Raw genomic sequence first — 22,491 nt, 5'->3', positions numbered from 1 at the left:
TTATTATTAAATCCCTAAAAAAATGATTTTTTTTTTTTTTTAATTCATTTGGATTTTGCTCTAGAAAAAGAAGAATAATACTATAAAGATAAAAATAATGATGACCTTGTGCGTGTACTTGTGTGTCTGTTTTTTAAATAATTTGAAATGTCAACAAGTTTTGTGGCTTTTATTTGATATCCTGGTGTGGTCAAGACTGTGTTGGGAGTGAGTGTAATTTCCCAGTGGCCAGGTTTCACCTCAAAGAGATTCTTTTTTTGAATAGTTTTAATAAAGGTTTAATAAAAATGAATAAACATGCAATTTTTTCCAACTATTAATCAGACTTGGAAACATTAAAGTATGCTTTAAATGCAGGTTTGGCATTCTTGGTGCATGTTGCATTTCTAGTAGTCTACAAGTCTTTTTGCGGATGATTTTCTGGTGTATCTTGACAAATCTTTCAAAGCTTCAAGCATTATCATATGTTACAGAAACAGATTTTCTGAACTTTGTGGCAATTCTCTAGAAGCTGCAGTGTGCTCACAGGAGGCTTGTCTCTCTGAGCCATGAAGGTGTGAGAGGAGCAGTGCCCCACAGCAAGCAGGCCTGGCCTTCAAGACCTAAAGAAAGCAGCAAAGGATCAGGTGACAGACAGCTGGGCACTGCTTGACTCTGGTGTCTCATCTCTGAGATGCTAGAGCGGGTTATTTGCCCTAGTGGAACTGCTTCCACAGTTTTCTGGACTACAGAGTTGCTGCTAATCACTCAATTATACCCAAACTGTCGCAGTTTCTGTGTTGTCATCCTGTGTCAAAGCAGGGGGCTGTCACACCAGCCTACCTAATTTGCCTTGCAAGGCTGAGGCCATTGTCTGTAACACTGCAGACAGGGGTCACTAAGGAGAAGGAAAATGTGGAAGTAAGCATCTTGAACTCTTGACTTGCTTCTAATCCTGGAATAGTTTTGCTTTCCCAAATCTTTAGAGTGAGACCAAAGGTCTGACAGTGCTAAACAGAGTAGAATAAATTTAGAATTTCCCATCTCCTGTGGTTGAAATAACTGTTTTTCTCCCATTATGGCCAGTGCTATTGATTGTGGCATTTCTGCCTGCTTCTGCGAGGCTCCCATGGCACTGCTTTCCTCTCTGCAGCAGTGTTGACTTGGCTCTTAGCAGGATTCCATAGGCAGAGTAGAGCTGCAGGTGGGTGAAGACCAATGTCTTCCATTGAAGTAGCAAGCTGGAGTTTGCTTGGAGACTGTTTGGTTTGATATCTGTAGGTCTGTAGAAAAATGTGAAAGAATGGTTATGGTTGGTGCATCTATGGTTAACTTCCTACCCGATCAATATTTTTCTTCAGCATTAAAAACATTTTTATTCAGATTATTTCTTCCAGAAGAAACTTTAAAACTTTTAGATCTTCATGATGAAATACAACTAGCTGTGAAGTACCAGTATGAACATCATTTGTGAAGTGCCAGTTAGAGAGAACGAGGAAGCCATTGCAGGAGTATAATGAAAGAGTCACGCAGGGCCTGGAGGCACGCTGAGGGCAATGAGCAGATTTCCCAGCTCTCATGTGAGCTGCTTAAGAAGCAAGGAGTCCGATGATCAAGGCAAACTGGAGCACCATGGGTAGGTGGCAGACTGAAAGGTATCCCTAGGAAATGTAATTTCAAACCGTTCTCACGGGCTCAAAAGCCTTTAAGATATACTGAGCCTAAACTGTGCTGCAGTCAAGAGCTTGCTTCATTTGCAATTCAGTAATTTCAAAGGGGGAAACAAACAAACAAACAAACAACATAAACAAGTTTAACAGAAAGTAGTTTTAGAGAATAGGAACAAAAATATCAAGGGTAGCTTTCTAAAACTTTCTCATGTATTGAAGGGGTAAAAGCAGATAGGTTAGAGTCATATGACACATCTTGAATAACTGTTTTATTTCTTTCTCTACAGCTAGAGAAAGGAAATAAAGGAAACTACCTAATGCTCAAATCTGTGAAAGCTTTTTTAGATTAAGAGAAACAAAAAAAATTCTCCCAAGGGTGTTATTGTGTTGCTATGTGAACAGTTATAACGCAGTAGCAGAAATTGTATACTGAGTACCCACTATTCCAAGAAAGATTTTTTGTAGGTGGTATCAAAAGAGAAAGCAGTGTTTTGACTCCAGTTAAAAAGATTTGTCCATGTTGTGAGATTTCGTCAATAATGTTTACTCTGAAGAACCATGGCAAGACTATTTAGCAAGACCTGACATGACTCTAGAAATGCTGGAAGACATTAAAGTACAATTTCATTGTTGTTGAATATTGATCTATGGGTAATATATGTGTGAGAGGGACAAATTTATTCAGAAAAGAGAAGCACAAACCTGTCTCTTTGTAGGTGTCTACTACTTACGTTTTGTTTAGGCAAGTGGCTGCATCCAATAGTGTTGATGAAAATATGTTAATAGAGGTTTTCCTATACGTTTTTATTTTTTTCTGAGGTTCTTATGAGCTGACTGGGAACATTTGTTGCTATTTGTGTTGCTAGCCTATGCTTAAACATGCAACTCCATCACTGTTGTCACCCACTTAGGTAACCCAAACTTGTTCCTAGGGCTTCCTAGAGCGCTTTGGTTGCTGAAGGTGAAATCTGGAGATAGAACCAGGATAAGCAACCCATTTGTTAAAGATGTGCCATGAAATTTTTAATAGTGACAGATATGACTTTATTTTGTTTTTTAATAATCTGGAGGTTGGCACCCTCAGAAAGAGAATATCTTTAACAATGTGAGGCGTTCATTCCCATGGGATTGGAGGTATTGTAATAGCCAGGTATTTTCTGAAGACAGGAAAGCAAATAAATCATGTCTAAACATCTCGCTTTGCCAGTCTTGGTAATATTATTTATTAGGTTTTCCTTGATAATTTGGTGTGAAATAATATCCCTACCTACAGCACAAAGATGATGTTGATACGGTCATTGTCTTATGGATGACACTACATTAGTAGACTTCTTAAAATGTATTTTTTTCACATTTCCCTAATAATTAAATAAGTTAAATTTATTAAAGTAGACAAACTTAATAATAATTACTATCATTTAGTTTGTTTTCTTTCTTCAAGGACATTTTTAGTAATTAATATAAATGTAATTTTAAAGTTTTTTTTCTCTATTCCATCCTTTCCTACGTTATTATCCTGTTAATTCTTACTGTTTTGTCAGAACTCTGGAAGGAAATTCCTGAGCTTTTGGTTTTCCCATGTAAGCGCTGAACTACATTTGACATGTCAACTCATAATGTTGTCATATTGTCCTGGTCGTAGTTTTAAGCCTGTGCCTCTGTGGGATTTCCTCAGGAACCAGGGATCATAAGCAGTGTTTGTAGATATACTCTGCAGAATTCAGTTTCACTGATAAGTGGAATGTAAACAATGAATTAAGAAGTGTTTATAGTTAATAATTAAGTGTTATCATCTTTGGCATGATCAGAAGGAAAAGAACTAGGCAAAACTCTTCATAAAAGTTAAATCACAATATATGTGATGTTTTGATAAATTTGATTTATTTTACCTCTGAAAATAACCTGTAATTGAAGTTACTGTTAAGGATAACTTTTCCTTAATCAAGTCTGCTCTACTTAAAACAAGGATGGATGCATTGTTCCTGGATAGTAAAGTCAACACAACAGTGGAAGAATGAGCTCAATTTTGTACAAACATTCATGCACTGTACAGCTACTCTAACTGGAAGCAGAAATTAGTTGCAGGATTTTTTTTCAGGGGAAAGAATACTGTGATTATGAATGTGATACAAAAATGTAAGGTTAAATATGGTTCATGTGGAGCACTGCTTAATTTTAAAGCACTAGGGCTGTAGAGGTAGCAGCTAGAATAATTTCATGTTTTGACATATAAAACTGGTACAAAACAACACATAAATGCATGTGATATTCCATTGGTTCCTAGCACTTGAAAAAGAATCGATTGTGATCCTCTGGGAGGCTAAGTACTACTTATACTATACCACTTCCCAAGGCCATAAAGAGAATAGATGAAAATGGGTTAATTTGGCAGTGACTTAGGAGACTTAGCTGCTGCTGTGTTGGATGTCCACCACGTCTCCAGTGAATAGATGCTAATTACTGTGCTAAATGATGTATTTTTGGGGGTGGATAGGCAGAAATCAAAGGCTAAGTATTAGGATTAAGCAGTGTTTAGTTCACACATGGGAACTACTTTATGAGAAAAAGGTGAAAACGTGAAATCAGATAATAGTCACTTATGGAAATGACAGGCAGAACATCACAGTAATATCCAATGAGTTTGAGTTCCTTGTCAGAAAACACTATATAGTAGATGATAGCTAGAATTTAAGAAATTAAATTAGGGAAATATGAAGAAGTGTACAAGTGTTCCCTCCCCATTTGTTCTTTGGCCAGTGGCTGTCACTCTTGTTAGGACTTTGCCGTGATAAGCCAATTACGATTTTTAAAAAATCTGTTACCCTCATAACAATTCTTTGCAATTTTAGGCCATGTGCCAAGAGTGGGCTGGTGGGATGTCACAAGGGGATTGATGATGAAAGGCTGGTGGCACAGTTGCTGGGCTGTAACAAGGCTGTGGAAGTATTAACCTCGTGGGCCATTGCTGTGTGCTGCTGAATCTGAGTGTGGTCCTGTCTGTAGAGCATGCAGTGCTGGGTCACTGCTCCTGTACAGGCCATGTGAGCTGGCATCTCTCTTGCTCCAGAAGAGAGCACTGTCTGAGCACAGGCTCAGGCAGTGAGGATCACAGAATCACAGATGGAGCAGAAGGAAGAGATTTGCACCTCTTGCAAATCTTTTTTTTTTGCACCTCTTGTCCTTGTGCTTTTTGTGTCCCAAACAGTGCAACTTCCCTCTTCCTCCTTCTTTACTTCAAAGTACCTTGAATTTCTTCAAAGTACTCCTTTGCTGTTCTGGAAAACATCGTCTTGAAGCATGGAATAGCCTTCTAGGTACATGACTGCATTTCAAAGTGCTGCTTTCCAGATGCCGTGATTCTCTGAGACTTCTCCCTTTGTGCACTGACAAGCCTTGCAGCAGAATTGAACTCATGCCTTTCAGAGCCTGACATGGTATCTTATTTCTCATTTCATCCTATTGTCTGCCTGCAGTAGCTTATCCTGTTCTTGTTTTATTCTCTATAATTGTCTTTATTAATAAACCCTTTATGGCAACTTAGCTTAACTCTCCCTGAAATCCGCAATGATTTCTGAAATATTTTGACTTAGTGGAAAAAGTCCAGTGTGATTATCTTCTGCACTGTATTGTAACCTCAGGAAATCCTGGCCTCCCTCTCCCCAAACTAAAGGACTTGTAAATGCTAAAGGAGCACACCGGCATTTGTATTTCCGTAGTGATTTCCAGAGAAAAATCTTGTCATTTAATCTTATTAAATGTTTTCTTCATTTTATTTTTTTAAATAATTTATTTATTTATTTTTTGTTAAGGATGTTCCTTGCTTGTCCTCCAAGTTAATAACTTGAACACATATGTCTTTCTCTTCCATTTCTGACATTCTGTAAAAGATAAGATAAATTCAAAACCCAGAAGTGTTTCTTGGAGAAAATGAGCACTTGGAAACTTGGAAGAAATATCCTTTGTCTTAATGAAACAGCATATATATATGAAATAGTTAATAAATGTAATATTACATATTTGTGCCAGCAAAGCATGGCAGGTTCAGTGGTCAGCATCCCCAGGCATAGATGACAAAGTAAAATCTGAATGTCCTATATTTGACAGAACAAATACATCTAACAGAAAATGTGCTCTGAGGTGAATCTGTCTTGCCTCTTCAGTGCTCTGAAATTTCCAGTGTCACTGAAGATGCACTGTTTTCAGAGTGAATTATTTATGGAGGACACATCTGTGTTATATGGTTGCTAATTAGACAAGTGGTGTGCTTGTTCTGTGGTTTGCTGCCACCCAAACTCAGCTGTGACCATCATCTTTGTGTGTTATTCATTGATAGCTGATACCTGCATGTAGTCTAGGTATCTGATCTCAGTCTACCGTGAGTATTTAGAGCAATCCCAATCCCAAAACTGAGATTGAAAAAAACAACATAGAAGTCTGGCAAGGCGTATCAAACTTGCAAAGAGCAAAATGCTCATTCTCTATGGAATTATACAGCTAGCACAAAATGTAATGGGAAAAAGTAAATAAATGTTACTTTACTAGATCTTATCCACACAATTCTTAAATATGTGCTTATGCATTCGAAGTATGGAGAGTTTTTGCACTTTTCTTTCCAATATCTGGTCCTTCCTTTTATTAAAAACTGGATACTAAACTTAAAAAAAATAAATATTTGGAATGAGTATGATGATTTCTGTGCAAACTCTAAGTTTAGTTCAGGCTGCTTTTCTGCTGTGCTAAGACATTTCCATTTTCTGTAAAAAAGTTAACATTTTTCCTGAATTAGTCTACAGGAGGGTGTCAGTCTACAAATTAAGTGTCAGGAAGGCTCAAACTTTGTTAATTAAAAATAAATGAGTATTCATTGAAGGATACTTTAGAGCAGCATTGTCTGGCAGAAGAAATATATATGATATCCATGTAGACTTTGCCTGCTTCTCTCTCTTCTTCACTTTCCTAGTTAACAAAGCCTATTTGTTTTCACTCTTGCATGTTGACATTTGGATGGTTTGTGGGATTTAAATAAAAGGATGTGAAGAGCATAAGGAAAACACAGTGTCTTCTCTAGTTTGGTCTGATTTACCTGGAGTAATGTTTTATTCACCAGGTGTGACGTTGTTTTCACACAACTCGTGTTTTCCTGTGTAGGTGGATCTGTGTGGGTGTAATTACAATTCAGCAATCCTAAAATAAACTTGTAAGATAGTGCGTTTCCTTCCTTCCTTTAAAGAGAAGCACATGGTTGTAAAGCCCAGTGACAGCAATTAGCAGCTGAACATCACCTCTTGTTCTGCTTTCTCTGTTGCGCACCGATGGGATATCAAAATGACATCTGTTAGGGTCTTTCTGTGGTGAAGAAAGAGCTCTGCTCTTTCAGAAAAGAGCTCAGGACCATTATAACACCTGTTAATTCTGTTAGTAGAAACATTAACAGGATATGCAGGAGCAATTGCAGTGTAAGAAGGGAGTGCTGCGTGTTTCTTCCTCTGCCAGTATTCACCTGCTTTTATACTAATTGTACAGCTAACTGATTTTCATTTTGGATGGTCATACTTTTACTTATACAATCCTCTGCTTCTTCATTTTTTTATTAGATGGTGAAATTAACTGTTCCTTAAGAAGAAATATGTACAAATACATATTAAGTTGTCTATTTGAACAGATGTTGCTTGTTTTGCCGGTGTTTGGAGGTTTCTTTGTGTCCAAAGGCTTGGAGCCCTCGTTGAGATCTCTCCATGATATTTACATTTGTCATAGTGCTGACAAAAGGAAAACTTACTGATGGCAAGGGAGGAAAAGAGGCTAGTGACATCTGTGACAAGATCACCAAGTGCCTGTACTCACCATATGCTTCTATTGTCTTTCCTTCCTTTCCCCAGATAGCAAATGCTCTGGGAGCAGGCACATTGTCTGCTTTGTTTGTTCAGTGACGGCACAGGGCTGTCTGTCCTCTTACAGGGGCTGTTAGGGATGTGTGATAATGATATTAATGCTTGTATGGAAAGTATTGCACTGCCAGAGTGGCAGCTTTGAGTAGCACATAATTAAGGTTGCTGTGTGGCTTTCTCCATTGCGACCGTCCCTTGTATCCATCAGGCTTGTGTACACATAGAGACAGAGGGCTGCTGGCTCAGAAAACAACAGCCTTTTCATTTTGGGGAGGAGCATAGAAGCCAGACTACTTTTACCATGTCGAGAAGAGCTGTAAACCAAAGCATGAGCTGCTCATAATGGCTGTGTGTAACATCATTTGGAAAGCCTGGTAAATTCTGGTTTCCTGCATTATACCCTCTTATGTTTTAGCTTGCAGTAAGTTATGCAGCCTTGACAGAACGGCATCTTGATGGAGGTCTGGGGGTAGCTCTTAGTCATTCTGACTCATACTTCTGAAGCTCATGCTGTTCATGAAGTTCTCTCTCGATTTTTATTTTATTTTTTGCCATAAAACAAGTAAGTTTGCCCTTGTATCCTGCTTCCTTCGACACTTTGAGTTGCTATTTCATTTCCAACAGGGCCTTCTGAATAGTGTAAGATGTGAGAACAATGTTGTTTCCAGTGTGGAATATTTTATGAGCAAAGCTGAGGTTGAGCTAGTTGCTTCCACAGGGTTATACTAGTAGACTAACATGTCCAGTGGGGGAATGAAGAGGACTCTGAGAGCCTAGTACATGTGTTCCCAGTACAGCTGTATCACTAAGGGCTGCTTTCTCTTTCCCCTATAAAAATAATACTACTAATAAAAAAATGTTTTCTACCACCGGAGAGTTTGAAATAGTTGTCTTAGGATAGCAATAATATAATATAAATGTAATTTTACTTCCCGTTTCCTTTTTTAAGTAAAAGATATAGCTGCTGTAAGGTTTCCCTGGAGCCTTCTTTTCTCCAGGCTGAACAACCCCAAATCCCTCAGCCTCTTTTCATAGGAGAGGTGCTCCAGCCCTCTGATCATCTTTGTGGCCCTTCTCTGGACTCGTTCAAATACATCCACATCCTTCTTACGCTGGGGGACCCATTTCTGAACTCAGGGCTCCAGGTGGGGTCTCACAAGAGCAGAGCAGAGGGGGAGAACCACCTCTCTCTCCCTGCTGGCTGCACTACTTTTGGTGCAGCCCAGGATATGGTTGGCTTTCTGAGCTACAAGCGCACATTGCTGGCTCATGTTGAGCTTCTCATCCACCAACACCCCCAGGTCCTTCTTCTGAGGGCTGCACTTAAACCTTTCTCCATCCAGCCTGTATTTGTGCTTGGCATTGCTCTGACTGTGGTGCAGGACCTTGCACTTGGCCTTGTTGAACCTCATAAGGTTTGCATGGGCCCACCTCTCCAGCGTGCCCAGGTCCCTCTGGATGGCATCCAGAGGAAAGCCTCCAGTGTGTTGACTGCACCATACAGCTTGGTGTCATCGGCAAACTTGCTGAGGGTGCACTCAATGTCACTATCCATGTCACTGACAAAGATGCTAAATAGTGTTGGTCCCAATACCAACCCATGAGGAATGCCCCATTCATCTCTGGTCTCCACCTGGACATTGAGCCATTCACCACAACTCTTTGAGTGCGACATGCAGCCACTTCCTTACCCACCAAGTGGTCATCTGTCAAATCCGTGTTTCTCCAATTTAGAGACATGGATGTCGTGTGAGACAGTGTCAAATGCTTTGCACAAGTTCAGGTAGATGACATCAGTTGCTATTCCACCAACATTTTAACTTCATTGTAGAAACCTACCAAATTTGTCAGGAACAATATGCCCTTAGATGAAGCCATGTTGGATGTCACCAGTCACTTCTTTTTTCTCCATGTGCCTTAGCCTTCCCAATGTTGTTGTTTTTGTAAGAGACTGTAAGGCCTCATCTGGCAAACTCCTAGACGTGTGCTTAACTTGAAGTTCCTGGCTGACCCCTCTGAAGTCGCTATGCTGAAGTTAAGCATATGTTTAATGTGCTTCAAGGCCTACATAAAGGGAAAAGATCATAAAACTGAAGTCTCAATGTAGTTTCAATGGTGGTTTTTGCTACTAGAGAAGTTAAAGAGGAGAATGCCTTTATTTTATATGTATATGGTTTCTGTGTAACCATATGGAAGCCTTTAGGGTTAGAAAAAGAGCCATGTCAGGTCAAATATCACTGGGACATTCTGGGGAGAAGAAGGGAATGAAGAAATATTCTTAATACCTGCTGGGTTAGTAGCATGTCTCAGGAAGCTTTATGTGTTTTATTTTCCGAATTTATTGCTTTTCATTAAATGCAATCTTTAATGGACAATATGGTAATTTTCAGTCCATCTGCCTTTGTATTTCTGTGTTCCTATAATCTGAACACTTTGTTTTGTAGAGTATTTTACATTTTGTAACTATTTTTTTTCTTTATCACTTAGCAGACAGCTGGAAAAAATATACTGAAACATGCCTTTGGCAGTCATTACACTGTGATCATGGAAGTTAAGACCAGGATGAAAGAGAAAGTTAAGTAAAAATGCATATAAAAAGAAATAGAAAATGTGGGAAAGACTGGATAGCTCATATTTTATGTAGAACAATCCAAACAGCTTTAAGCTTGTCTTTGAAAGCCAAAAATATATATTCATATGATAAAAAAGGCTTTTTCACATTGCTTGATTAAATAAGATTGAACCACTCAATCATAAGGGCGTTAATAAAGATAGGGAATTTTGAGTTGCTTCCTTAAGGGTTTAGTTTCTTTCTGCTTTGGAGTCATGTGGTTTTGATTTTGTATGTGAACAGTGCCAAATCTGTCTTTTCATATGATTTTGAATATCTGGAAATGCAATTTCTTTAGTTAAAATTAGAAGTGTACTTTAGATCTAAGATATCAGTGAACAGAAACATGAAAAATGTTGTCCTGACCTGGGAATGATCTCCCCGGAGCTGGAGTTTCTCAGTGGAGGACGTTTGTGTGTGTATCTGGGCATATACATCTCTCTCAGACACACAGACTAGTACAGAGTCAGTATATGGAGTCAGAGAAGGCTTTTCCATATACACTATGCTATACTGTTCCCCCCTTGTGTGACAAATTGCTGTCCTTGTCTAAAGAGATAGTCAAGTGCATATTGGATCGGGTACCACGTCTTCCTCCCATTTCGTTGGAATAATTATTTCCTAGACTTCCTTTTCCATTTATTAGGAAGTATGATTTTCTTGAAAGCCTTCCTCACAGATGTGGCACAGAATCATAGAGTAGCTGAGTTTGGAAGGGACTCTGGAGATCACCTCCTCCAGTGTCCTGCTCACCTACAGCTGGTTGCTCAGGGCTGTGGCCAGTCAGATGTGGAGGATCTCCAAGGATGGAGACTCCACAACTTCTCTGGGCAACCTGGTTCAGTACTTGACTGCCCAAAAATAAAGATTTTTGTTTTAAGTGGAATTTCCTGTATTCCAGTTTGTGCCCACCATCTCCTGCCCTGTCATTGGGCACTACTCAGAAGCATCTGGCTCTGTTAAAAATAAATAAATGGGAGCAAATTGTTACATTCCTGTTTGGTTTACAAGGGATTATGTAGCCACCTGCCAGACTATTTCATTGGAGCATGTGAAGGAAAGTGAGTTTAAAATTAGTAAATAATTCTCTTCTGTCTTCTAGCATTTTCTGTCTGCTATTTTTCCAATCAGGTTTCTGAGATGTGCTGTTTTATCCTCTCTGCTCTTTATATGGAGGTCCAATGTTCTTTCCAGAAGGGTGGAAAAAAAAGACTGATATTTGTAAGAGGTGGCTCAAAGTCTTAGGATTCATATTGCATTTCTTCCATGCATTCAGAGTATCTGACTGTTGTTTCATGTTTTCTGTTTGCCTCCTATTGCTAAATCATAAAAATAGAATACAGATCAAATATCCTGTAAAATGGCATTTCAATGAAAGCTTCACTCCTTATTGAAATTACAGTGAAGGTGTCTTCTTTCCATGGGAATTTTTTCATCTCCTGAGAAGAACCCAAATGCTTGAAGCCTCAAAATGAAAATATTATAGTAGAGCTTCTCAAGAGATGTCTGTTGGCTGTGTTCTGCTCTCCTTTGTGGGATAGCTGGGTAGCTCTTTCATGGGGTCTCAAGCCATTAGGAATGGTACTATGTATGAGAGAAAAATTTCCACCCTATCAGAATATTAAGTATATGTTGATAAGGGCACAAAATACAAGAAGTCAGCCTTTAAAGAAGTGCCAGACCTTATTTTCTTTTTCACTGTATGCCTCTCTGGCCTGCATAAAATTGAAATAAAATGCTGTACATTTGGAAGATAGGGCACAATTTTCCTTTCACTGCTTCAATATTGGTCTGAAGAATGACAAAATATATCATCTCCTAGTGTTTTATTACACTTTTTAAAGCTATAAAGTACTGCACAGAAATCATGGTGAATATGCTCAAACTGAAGCCAGACACCAGTAACAAAAATCATTTGGACTGTTATTAGTGAAAGGATTTGCTGATAGATAGCATAAATTTTTTGCTACCATGATGTTTGCTTCTCTAGAAAGAGCTTGTCGGTTGTACAGCAAGTAACATAAAACAGAAAGAAAGTTTCAAGTGGGATGAAAGAGACCACAAGAGATGGATTTGCTGTAGCTTTTTGTGTTGCTTGGAGGAAAAAAAATAATTAGGCAATGCTAGGAAGAGCTACGAAGAGCTAGTCAGTTTCAGGTCCTGCTGGTCATTGCACTTTAATAAGCTTGGCATATTGAAGGCATAGCAGGTATAATTGTGGGAAATTGCTATTGTTTGCCCTTTTGTAAGGAACATGCCTCATTATTTTTAACTAACCTTTCTTCTTGCTTGCAGGTAGAATAAACCCTAGGTAGGTTCAATTTTTATCAAACTGTACAAAGATCTACTGAGGTACGTAGAGCTCATTATATGTATTGCTCAGCTGCCAGTTCACTTTCTACACTTACAGGTGTTGTTCAAGGACAAGATGGTGATTTCTGTAGTGACTGTGCTTCATTGTAGGCTACGTAGCCAACAGGAACCTGTCTCTACTTTCTCTTAACTCAGAACTGTTGTATGACTCCTTGGAGGTCAGATCCAGTGGAAGCTCTGAGAAGAACTAAAGAAGATACAAAGCTTTTATATTTGTTCCCTATAGGAGGAAAAAATCTGCCGGTTTTTAGGACATTAGGACATATGTCCTTGAGCAGATATAAAAGGTGTTACAGGATTTTTGTTAAGCATTTATTTTCTCTCCTCGGCAAGCTGTTCTGTGTCTCACAGCTGTGCTGTGGCTGGCAGTGCTGAGGTCAGTGTTTATGTGGCTTTTTTTGTCTGGAGCTCCTTTGTCTAAATGTAAAACATCTCTTGAAAGCCTTCTGGATCCAATTCCTTCTGCTATTGAGACAAAGGATTTGTCTGGATCAGTCATCGGAATCATTATTCTTGAGTCAACAAGCAGTTATATGATTCACTTCTTCCTCTTACGCACCAAGCTTGATTGTATTAGCCTTTGCACCAATTTAGCTTCCTCTCCTTGTGCTGTCATCAGGAATCATCACTTTTTTTCTTTTTCTCCCTATTTCTTTTCAGTTTTTAGTGTTTCAGATGATACAGAGGACACCTTTTAGGGGCTATCTGCATTTCAGACATATGTGAGTGTGAAGAGAAAGACCTCCTCCAAGCATGTAGGTCTGCATTTCTAATTAAACTGGATGTGAACAAATCATTAAGGTGCAATACCAATTTCAAGTAAAATTTTACATATCCTTGAACAATCCTGAAGTGTTGAAATGCTTGGAGATGTAGTGTTGAATATCAATCTTGATCACTCTCCACCCACTTAACCTTTTTTTCTTCTGCTTCATACTGACCTGATTTAACAGCTGCTCTCGTAAGAACAAATGCAATGAAGATTTACTGCTGGTTATCACACAACATTCATACCTTAAATGAAGAAACTTGAGGGAATATCAGTTTCTAAAATCAGGCTGGAGATGAAGTGCAGCAATAAAAAAGATGCAGGAAGTATTTAAGAAGTGTTTGGACTGTGCACTTAGTCACATGGTCTAAAGTTCTGGGTAGACCTGTGTGGTGCCAGGAGTTGGACTCGATGATCCTTATGGATCCCTTCCAACTCGGGGTATTCTATGATTCTATGAAGCTACTTTTTAATCCCAGATTCACACACTTTGTAAGCCTATAGTGCAGCTGCAGTTTTTCTGGAAAAAAAAAAACACACAACACACCACCAATAAAAACAAGCAAACAAAAACCAAAATAACTCCAAGCAGTCACCAAAATAACTCCAAGCAGTCCTACCTTCTAAAATGCTGGAGTTCTTTTTTTAAAACTCTACATTCATCACACCAAAAGTGTGATGCTAAATTGATATTAGGACTAAAAGAAGCTGACTGGGCATGTTTTTGGTCTCTGAGGCATAAATAGGGTTACTTATGTTCTGACGTAAATGGTGTCCTCTGTTAGTCATCACAAGTCCATCTTTCATATTTTTTTCCACAAAGAAGCAAGTTAACAGCAAAATTAGCTTTTGCAGTTTGCCTATTTCTATCTCACTGTTATTTATTTTAAATGGGCACTTTATAACTCTTCCTGTACACTCCATGGCCAATAATCATGGAAGCAAACATCACTAAATATTAGGGCTCATCTAAGCTTGGGAAGCTAAATAAATAAGCTAAAGCAAAAGCTTGTATGTATTCTGTAACATGTTGCCTACAGGAGGGACTTGTGACAGATGTATATTTATGGGGAGGTTCTGTCCCTCTCCATCTGTTAGTGATGGCCAGTGCACTTCAGCATCGTCTATGTGACTATTTGTGAATCAGTCAAAAATCTGCAGCCCACAGGCTTTTCCACACTTTGTTGCTTTGTGACAGAACAGTGGTGGAACAAAATGATGTTTGAATTACCAATAAGGAAGGGTTGTCCAGTGTGTGTAGCCTCAGTGAAGCAACAAGTGCCATTGTGAAAGCCTCCTGAAAATCAAGGAAGACCAAGGCACAAAGGGTGTTTGCTGCTAGCTGTGCACAGATCCAAAGCACAGACACTGCATTTCCCAAGGCTCCAGAACATCCTCTGGGGGGAACTGTAATCCTTTTCAGTCATAACTAGCTCAGCTCTAAGGAGAGGAAGCAGTAGATGAAGGTGATGAAGGTGAGAGTTTCGGTAGATGGATTCTGTGAATGCGCTTGCCTTGCTTTCACTGATGGAACTCTGGGTGCAAGGCAGCGCAGCTTCGTAAGCTTCCCCAGGTTGTTTTCCTCCTGAAACACAGCCGAGCAGCGAGTGCTGGGGTGTGACAGCCTCTTCCTATGGAGGAGGAATTGTGGGGCTTGACACCTTCCTCCCTTTTCAGCCTTGCTTTGGCCACTGCTGTAGAAGCTGTACCCATGATTTCCAGCTTTAAAAAAGCCTAAGAGTGAAGTCATTCCTGTGCTTTTGTACTTTTTGGCACCGATTTGGCACAACAAATGTTCATGGCGATACTGAAGTGGGCTGGTGTAATGAAGTGGGGAGGAATCATTCATGTCTTTCCAGTGACTTTCTGTTTATTTGTTTCCAGTAAAAAGGGAGAACTACTTTTGTTTCCTTTTCTTTCTTTCTTTTTTATTTTCTTTTTCATTTTTTTTTCTTTTATCCAGCATTTCTGCCTCCCTCTTTGACTTCAGAGCCTGAGGTCTGGATGTAAATGGGTTATTTCCAACTTTTTTTTTTCAGCTCTTCACAAAATGAGGATGAGGAAAAGTAGAGCTCCAAGTTCCAAATGCGTCTCTGCTGGAACCAGCCATTTGAAATAGATTAGCTTTGAAATTTCCCACATACTTACTGCCTGTGAAAGCAGTGGGAAAGATGGGTGAGCTCAGTCCTTTTGAAGTGCTGTGATGGTTGGCAGGGACTTTTGTAGCTGCAGTGAAAAAGCCAAATCTGTAGTTTCCTGAAGAGGGAAAGCTTGTTAAGTGAGCTTGATGAGGAACCCTCATAAGTCCACACCTAAATTATGTATCAACTTTCTCTTCATCAAAAGATCTATGTCAGTGATGAGTTGATGGATTAAAAAAGTGTTGTTGCTGTATGTACCAACCAAAATTGGAGGGTTACTGGAGTGAAAGCCTTTGATATGAAAATTTGCTCGGTCACACGTAGTTATAAATGGAGAAGTTATAAATGGAGAATGTGCTCCTTCTATGGAGCACAGCAGAAAGCTGGATTGGATCTGTTATATCCCACAGCCAGCATCACAGGGGACACATAGAGGCTTACTTGTGTCATCTCTGTACTGCCAGCATCCCTCACAAATAGTCCCAAGGTATGTCTTATTCATTTTTTTTTTTTTTTTTTTTTTTTTTTTCCCCCTAGCAGTGAGAACAAAAGTTGGGAGATGAAAGAACTGCACATGTCTCGTGCTCTGCCACTGACTGGTAGGGCTGGTTCAGGACAGTTCGTTTCATGTTTGGTGTTCTCAGGAACCTCACCTTCAGTGCTGAGCATACCATCCTGGCTGCCGTAACGAAGTAATGAATTCTATAAATATAGAGTGCTGCTCATTTTTCCTAGAGCACAAAAAATGCAATGCAATGGCAAAACCAGTCTGGTTAATCCGGATGTATGTAGAGATTGGTATTTGTTATTGCTAAAATTCTGATGTTTTTCTAATTTGCTCTGAACTTCACAGAGTGCTTTTTAACACATTTACACAAAATCAGGGCTCTGTGCGTATTATATTTCAGTGATTCTTATTAAGTTAAGGGTTTTGATTAAATAACTAAATTTAGTTTGTTACGATTGAAAGAGTCATCATCGATTTCATGACACAGCCCCATCCTTTTATGTATCGTAACAGAAGAGTAGCAGGCAGAAAGCTGCCTTCTTCTCCGTGATAGCACGGGGGCTTTGCTGCAGAAATTCCTTGCTCAGTGCTACACTGTGCGACCCTGCAGGGTAAGGGCAGGGTGCTGTGAAAAGCCTGGCACTGGGATGTGCCAGCAATGTGGGCTGCAGGAGCAGAGCAGATGCTTGGCCCGCTGATGGTGGGAGGCTGTGCCACATCCTGTAGCTGCAGGGGTGGGAGTGGGCTGTTAGAAACACGAAGGAAGCATCGGGTCACACAGAACCTTTGTGGTGGAAAGAGCCATCTTCAGCATGAGGTAATCTGCCTGGAGATTTTTGTTGCCATACTGAAGATACAGAAGAAGATCCCCATATTGAAAGCCCAAGTGACAGACTTGATACCCATTATAATGGAGATTGCATCTTTATATATGTCAAAGCTAGCAGAACTAGAGCTGTTGTTTGCGAGGTTCAGTCCTGTTTTAATGTGCTGTACAGGCTCTGCTGTTAACTTTGACTTTAAGTAATAGTGCTCCAATAGTTATGAAATTTTCCAGAAACAGCTTGAGGCCAGTATTGAAACATGGCCGTGAAAAAATGCATGATTTTTTTAAAGCAGGAGCTTGCCAAAAGTTCCTTGAATTTCTTTTCTTCTTGTTTCTTTCCTAGTACATTTTGTAGTAGTTAATGGCAAGAACATGAAAGATTTAAAGGCCGTCAGTATTGTCCCATTTCTGCTTTCATGTAAATGAACTGTGAAACTTTCAGTAGTTTCCCTTTCAGCAATGCTATACCAATACTACTCCTTGTTAAACGTCACCATAAAATTGTATTAGGCCTCTAGAAGGATTTAGAAGCTAATACTGCCCTGTTGTTCTATCTTCCAGTGCTGTCCATTTTCACACAAGTCATGGAGATCACCTTTTCTATTGAAGTGCTGTTAGAGCAGGTTGTAGACATCTAGTTTATAGAGTGACAGAAATCAAAATTTTCTAATTCTTTCACTCTTTTTCACCTCCTTGTTTATTTTCTCCTTTTCCTCTCTTAAAGTTTTCATGTTCAAAGGAGAAACCCATTTTATAATCCTGTGTAGTTGATCTCCAGAGAATTTCCTTCCCTTTGAACTACTCACAAAAATGTGGAGCATAAGAAAGTTCTCAATCACATTTAGATAAATGAATTTCTTGCCAGCAGGAGTTCTGAGATGTTCTGAGTACTGTTTATCTACAAGAAAAGTTTACTGGTTGCCATATTAAAAATGACAAGCAACTGTAAGTAATCAAAAACACTAAGTCTATTATTTCAGGAACACCGCTTGCTTTTCCAGAAGGAATATAGGAAAACAGAAGGGATTCTAGTGTTAAGGGTAATAGATGCTCATTTGCAAAATGGGTCATTAAGCACTTCAGCTTTCCAGTTGTTAATTTTTTCTTCCATATGGTTTGCACTTCCATGAGCAGACTACTATACATTTTAACATTTCAACATTACACTACTATACATTTTAACTGCTTGGCATGACAGCGTGACTTGTGGAGTGACATTATCTTGACTCGAGGTAAATATAATTAATAGGTGCTAAATTTTTTGTACCTACGTTTTAGAAAGTTACTGTCTTTACAAACACAGGCTGACCTAAAAAAAGGCAGTGGTTAGTCATCTTTAATTGGGTGATCTGTCTAATATTAATGATGTACCTTCTGTTCCTAGGAAAATGCAGAAGACCTTAGCTAACTGTAACTGCAGAACTGAAGTGACATTTCACAATGTTTGTCAGGCACCAGAAAGGCATGACATTTTAAAATACTTTTTCCTCAATTGTTGTAATCAGGTTGTAATGTACCACACAGTCAATCCGGGAGGGATGTAAAAGCCTTCTAAAAGCCATAATGATGTGCTGGTTTAGGCCTCTCTGAGATACTAAGACATTTATAAACTTGATTGCTGCATCTAATTTCTTGTGACTTGCTCCAAAGGATATTAGTAGCCACCCATTCATCTGTTACCAGAAACCTCTGTATCTGGGCTGAAGTTGTATGTAAGCATTTATAAATGCCATCTTCATATGGTTACACAAGGCACGCTGTGGCTACTAGGGATGAGAGATTATCTTTTATAAAGAAATTATCGGAAAGTTAATAATGTTAAACAAGAATTGTAAATATTCAAGCAGCAGATATGTTCCTTTGTGTTTACCATATATTGGGCCAAGGAGATCCATTAATATTTTTTACTTTTTTTACATATGTGTGGGTGTCAAATCAGGAAAAAAGCTTTAATTTCTTTATGCCTCTTCTCCCTCAAAGCTACTTCCAGTTCTCTGCAGTGGAAGAGGAGCATTTCTGCTGCTTTGGAGAAACTTAAAGAAGTTCATCATCAAATTGAGATTTGCAGTCTTTTAATTTAAAAAAAGTAATCTGTGAGGCAATTACAGTTACGGAATCCCATGAAGGGTGATTAAGGTCTGTATTAAATGGCTCATGAGGGATTAGCAGGAAGAACAACTATTCCTCCAGCTAAGTAGCATGCTAGCAACAGGTGACAGTGGGGTGGGCTGTTTTCCAGGGAATGCTGAAAGAAGCAGTGTGGTAGGAGCTGTCGAATTACCTGGGAACCCAGGTGAGAAGGTCTTTTAGTCATCATGCTGCTGGCAAAAGCTGTACTGTGCAGCTTATATGACTGATGTCCTTGGCGTGTGAGGTATCTGTGTTAGCCCATGCAGAAGGAACAGGTTCCTTCAGAAGTGGACCCGGGATGCTGACAGCCTTGTAGGGTCATTCCCTAAAGCTCTGGTCTTGCTCAGCTCAGGCAGAGGAGCGATGAGCATAATTCTGTTGCCCTAGAGGAACAGATGATTAGGAAAGGAGTTAGGTAAAAACAACTCAAAAAAAGGTTTCCAGAATGCATACCCTGAGTTGCAGTTTTTGCTTGACCATTAAGGACTGGAAGAGATGCAAATGCAAATTAAGGGCTTCCCTAACCACAAAACCGTGTCATCAGGCTCTGGAAGCTTCCTCAGCTCCTTGGGCTGTGTGGGGCTAATGAATGACTTTAGCAGCATTGTTCTGTTTTCCAGAATGGACTCCCCGACTTTGCTGGTGATGGGCATGGACAGCTAATGAACAAACTGCTAATTTGCCCACAGCCAGCTTGAAGCATGCATTTGCTTCCAATGAAATGAATAGTAAAAAAAAAAAAAATCAAGTTTGTTTCCCTTGGAACGGCTGCAAGGTTTAGATATGAGAAGGACTCATATTTTCCATTGTTCTTGTAGAAGTAAATTACACTGTTGAAATGAAGAAGAGTTTTCCTAAAACTGTCAGATATGGTCTGCTACATTTTGGGCAAAAACCCAGTATTTCTTTGGTTGCTGTACCTAATGATACGGAAACAGGCGGCTGTGGGAGCTGGCAGGGAGCAGGTTCCCAAGTGTGTGTGCCTCCTAGACTTGTTCTCAGCTGCCAGAGGATGGACGGGAGATGGATTTCTCTGCTGCAGACAAAGGTGCAAGAAAAAGCCCACGGGAGCTAGCATATAGACACAATAATAACTTTTGGAGCAGGGTGTTACTCAGCTCTCTGTTATCTTTCCCTTTTCCTTCTTTTGCCTCCATTTTTAGGTTAGTTTTCTTTTTTAAACTTTGGGTTTGTTAGCAAAACTTGGAGTTCAGCTGACACCTTGCTGCCAACACAGTTCTTTTGACAGCTAGTTTCACAGTTTGTGTTATAATTAATTGTGTTTTTCTTTGTCAGCCTAAAAAATGACATTTTTCTTCCTTTCAATGAAGATCACCACCTCTTGTTTTGTGGTGTAGGGAAACGCTGCTTTCCAGACTGATTACTCCATGCCACGACGACTGGGATATATGGCTATTCCCTTTTCTTGCAGCTCTTCCTAAGGAAAACAAGGCTGATCTCTTCAATGACTTTTCATAGGGGAGGCTTTCTGTAATTCCAATGAATCTCTCTACCTCTTTCTGAACTCCTTTTATCTTTTCATGCCCATGCGGGATGGTTCATTACCATTGGAGGAAGAAGCTGTGTGGTCAATGAGGCTGTACTCTGGGTTCACTGTAGGCTGTGCCTGTTTTCACAAACCTTTCTAAACACTGTTAACAACTCTTTGCTGGTAGTGGTTGTGGTGGGGGCAAGAAATACCCTATGGGAAGCATCTGTTTCTATTCCTTTATTTGAACCAGGTCTGTAAAATGCAAGTGGGAAGCAAAGGCAGGTGAACAGTGCACTGTCTGGAAATCAGGAGAAATGGTTTAACTTTCATGCATCCATAGTGGCATCCTAAGGAAAACCACAAATGCAAAATGTGACCGTGTTCGTATTTACTATGGTAACAGATCTATCTTTTAGCTTGTGAAACACTTTCCCCATAAGTAGCATGCCAGTATGCATATGCATGAGTATTTTAATTATGAGCATATGAGATAATGCAGCACTGCACATGTTATCAAATAGTATTCATATATTCATATTCATGCTCTGAGTGCATGGTCTGATTACTCTTGATGATTAGATCTCTTGCATTCCCTGGTATTAACAGATAAGAGGAAACAGTAAATAGATGTGCAATGCCAAAACAGGAAATGGAGGGTTTTAGTCCCAGTAATGGAATTGGCTGTATCAGATATTAAAAAAAAAAAAAAAGCTATTCTGCTGAAAGTAGAGCACTTTTTAACCTATCTGACAAAAGATATGAGGGAATAATCTATATATACAAAACCACCTTTGCTGGAAGGAAAGAAGGCATGGTATTAATAGCACACTGCCTGCTAGCACCTTATCACTGGATTAAGGTTAACAAGCACAGACTGAAGAGTCGTAAGCAGATGTGTGCTTGATTAGCAATTATTTAGGCCTTGTTTGTGTAATGCTTCCTGGCTTGAATTTGCCACTGTGATAGTGCCAAAGGCTATCAAAAAGCATATTCAAAGACAATTCAAAGCATATCACCAGCAGAAGGTTCAATTCAAGCTGCTCTAACAGATGAACTGTAGTTGAAAAGGAAAAGGATAAGAAAAAAGGGCTTTAACCCAGAAAACAACATGTGATTCTGGCTAGTTACAGGACAATCCTATGAATCTCCTGCAGATACCTACGTTTCTTCTAAAACCCCTCTGTAATTAGGGCAAAAAATATGTTCTTTTAAAGGTAAATCTTTCACAGCTCTAAGACCTCTCTGATACGTTCATTATGTCTAGGATCATGAGAGTGCAATTCATGAGCAATTGGGAGTGTTGGAATGTTTATTTAAATATCAAATTTATGAATACATATATACACATATGTAAGAAGGTGTATGAATGTAAGAATACTTACAAATATACATTATATATTCAAACCTGTATTAAATATATTATTAAACATCCTTATATACATTTGACATAAAAAATCGATTCATATGATTCGTAATGTACTCCTTAAATACATTAAAGGAGGCTGTAGAGAGGTGGGGGTTGGTCTATTCTCCCACGTGACTGGTGACAGGAGGAGGGGGAATGGGCTAAAGTTGCGCCAGGGATGTTTTAGGTTGGATATTAGGAAGAACTTCTTTACTGAGAGGTTTGTGCTGCCCAGGGAAGTGGTGGAGTCACCATCCCTGGAGGTCTTTAAAAGACCTTTAGATGTTGAACTTAGCGATATGGTTTAGTGGAGGACTTGTTAGTGTTATGTCAGAGGTTGGACTTGATGATCTTGAGGTCTCTTCCAACCTAGACAATTCTGTGATTCTGTGATTCTGTATAGATGTACAATTCATATGACCATATAGTTACATATATAGGTATGTTGTTTACTTACATATTTAACCTTTGAATGTTTATTACAATGTTCAGTGGGAATGATCCACGTTACGAGTTAGGTTACTGCACCTGCTTCATAAAGTCTGTGCTGAGTATCCAAAGTGACTGCTGAGTAAGATTTTTCAAGCCACTAGGATCAACAGCTAGGTGTTCATTGGCAGTGCTTTGGTAAAAGAATTGCCGTTTAATGCATTTGTAGTATGATAAGCCTAACCTAATCTTGGAGAGAACATTAAAGAT

At 39.3% G+C, this 22,491-nt stretch overlaps 1 protein-coding gene across 1 annotated transcript in view; it reads left to right on the top strand.

The window, feature by feature from the left end:
- CPE (carboxypeptidase E) overlaps positions 1-22,491 on the top strand; it is a 54,839-nt gene that overhangs the window by 15,132 nt on the left and 17,216 nt on the right. The gene's annotated exons all lie outside the window — the stretch shown is intronic.

This window comes from Aythya fuligula, chromosome 4, assembly GCF_009819795.1.
Source record: "Aythya fuligula isolate bAytFul2 chromosome 4, bAytFul2.pri, whole genome shotgun sequence".
Lineage (NCBI taxonomy): Eukaryota > Metazoa > Chordata > Aves > Anseriformes > Anatidae > Aythya > Aythya fuligula.
This window is presented reverse-complemented; position numbering and strand designations above follow the sequence as displayed.